Source organism: Sander vitreus, chromosome 7 (assembly GCF_031162955.1).
Source record: "Sander vitreus isolate 19-12246 chromosome 7, sanVit1, whole genome shotgun sequence".
Lineage (NCBI taxonomy): Eukaryota > Metazoa > Chordata > Actinopteri > Perciformes > Percidae > Sander > Sander vitreus.
This window is the reverse complement of record NC_135861.1, coordinates 960,926-963,425: the sequence shown is the minus strand read 5'-3', so window position 1 is coordinate 963,425 and position 2,500 is coordinate 960,926. Positions and strand designations below refer to the sequence as shown.

General features: G+C 36.6%; 1 protein-coding gene across 1 annotated transcript in view; it reads right to left on the bottom strand.

Annotated features, from left to right (window-relative positions):
* The window catches only part of cacna1fb (calcium channel, voltage-dependent, L type, alpha 1F subunit), a 92,313-nt gene that overhangs the window by 41,039 nt on the left and 48,774 nt on the right, over window positions 1-2,500 (bottom strand). The window lies entirely within an intron of this gene.

The window sequence follows — 2,500 nt, the reverse complement described above, 5'->3', positions numbered from 1 at the left end:
TGTCGGGAAAAGCTTAAAAAAAAAGCGTCCAAACAAAGATTGGCAGAAACTTTGAAAAAAGTGACAAAAGTGATGAAAAAGACAAAGAATTATTTTGACATTTTCACCCAGAAAAACAAAATGTTGCAACACGACGGGGAAGACAACGCGACGGTTAATTACACCAATGGCGATGCCAGCCACCCCCTGCACACCGTCATCAGCAACCAGAGGAGCCTGTTCAGTGGGAGGCTGCTCCTTCCCCAGTGTAGGACCAACAGACTCAAGAACTCCTCTGTCCCTCATGCCATCATACTCTACAACTCCTCACTCGGGGGGAGGAGGAAATAGAATAAATAGAATAAAGAGGACAGAACAGAACAGGAAGGAAGGGAAAGAGTGGTAGCCACTCACTCATTCACTGTGCAATACATTAATAATCTACTCACATACATAGCTGGACACTCTAACTGCTCTTAACTACGGTGGCCCTGAAGTGCAAATCACAACAGCAAATAGAAAAACGCAACAGCAAATAGGAAAACATGACAGCAAATAGGAAAACACGACACACGACTTTTAACAGGAAGGAGAGGTGAAAAACATGGAAAAGCTCCTACTTTTAACAGAGAGACAGTCCGTCTGTCCAATCAGGAGGCTCCGTCCTCTGCTAGATAGGCCCTACCTTTACGGTAGAAGTTAATGCCATTTTGTTTTCCTATTTGCTGTCGTGTTTTTCCTATTTGCTGTCGTGTTTTCATATTTGCTGTCGTGTTTTTCATATTTGCTGTCGTGTTTTCATATTTGCTGTCGTGTTTTCATATTTGCTGTCGTGTTTTCATATTTGCTGTCGTGTTTTTCCTATTTGCTGTCGTGTTTTCATATTTGCTGTCGTGTTTTTCATATTTGCCGTCGTGTTTTTCATATTTGCTGTCGTGTTTTTCATATTTGCCGTCGTGTTTTTCATATTTGCCGTTATGATTTGCACTTCAGGGCCACTGTACTTAACTGCTAATTTATGCTAATAACTAGTAACACTGTTTATATGTGTCTAATATAGCTGCTAATGTTAGCTAGTAATATTGTTTATATGTGTCTAACATAGCTGCTAATGTTAGCTAGTGACACTGTTTATATGTAACATTGTTTATATGTGTCTAACATGGCTGCTAATGTTAGCTAGTAACATTGTTTATATGTGTCTAACATAGCTGCTAATGTTAGCTAGTGACACTGTTTATATGTAACATTGTTTATATGTGTCTAATATGGCTGCTAATGTTAGCTAGTAACATTGTTTATATGTGTCTAACATGGCTGCTAATGTTAGCTAGTAACATTGTTTATATGTGTCTTACATAGCTGCTAATGTTAGCAAGTGACACTATTTACATGTGTCTAACATGACTGCTAATGTTAGCTAGTAACACTGTTTATATGTAACACTGTTTATATGTGTCTAACATGGCTGCCAATGTTAGCTAGTAACACTGTTTATATGTAACACTGTTTATATGTGTCTAACATGGCTGCTAATGGTAGCTAGTGACACTGGTTTATATGTGTCTAACATGGCTGCCAATGTTAGCTAGTAACACTGTTTATATGTAACACTGTTTATATGTGTCTAACATGACTGCTAATGTTAGCTAGTAACACTGTTTATATGTAACACTGTTTATATGTGTCTAACATGACTGCTAATGTTAGCTAGTAACACTGTTTATATGTAACACTGTTTATATGTGTCTAACATGACTGCTAATGTTAGCTAGTAACACTGTTTATATGTAACATTGTTTATATGTGTCTAACATGACTGCTAATGTTAGCTAGTGACACTGTTTATATGTGTCTAACATGGCTGCTAATGTTAGCTAGTAACACTGTTTATATGTGTCTAACATGGCTGCTAATGTTAGCTAGTGACACTGGTTTATATGTGTCTAACATGGCTGCCAATGTTAGCTAGTAACACTGTTTATATGTAACACTGTTTATATGTGTCTAACATGGCTGCTAATGGTAGCTAGTGACACTGGTTTATATGTGTCTAACATGGCTGCTAATGTTAGCTAGTGACACTGTTTATATGTAACACTGTTTATATGTGTCTAACATGACTGCTAATGTTAGCTAGTAACACTGTTTATATGTAACACTGTTTATATGTGTCTAACATGGCTGCTAATGTTAGCTAGTAACACTGTTTATATGTAACACTGTTTATATGTGTCTAACATGACTGCTAATGTTAGCTAGTAACACTGTTTATATTTAACACTTTATATGTGTCTAACATGGCTGCTAATGTTAGCTAGTAACACTGTTTATATTTAACACTGTTTATATGTGTCTAACATGGCTGCTAATGTTAGCTAGTGACACTGTTTATATGTGTCTAACATGGCTGCTAATGTTAGCTAGTGACACTGTTTATATGTGTCTAACATGACTGCTAATGTTAGCTAGTAGACACTGTTTATATGTAACATTGTTTATATGTGTCTAACATGACTGC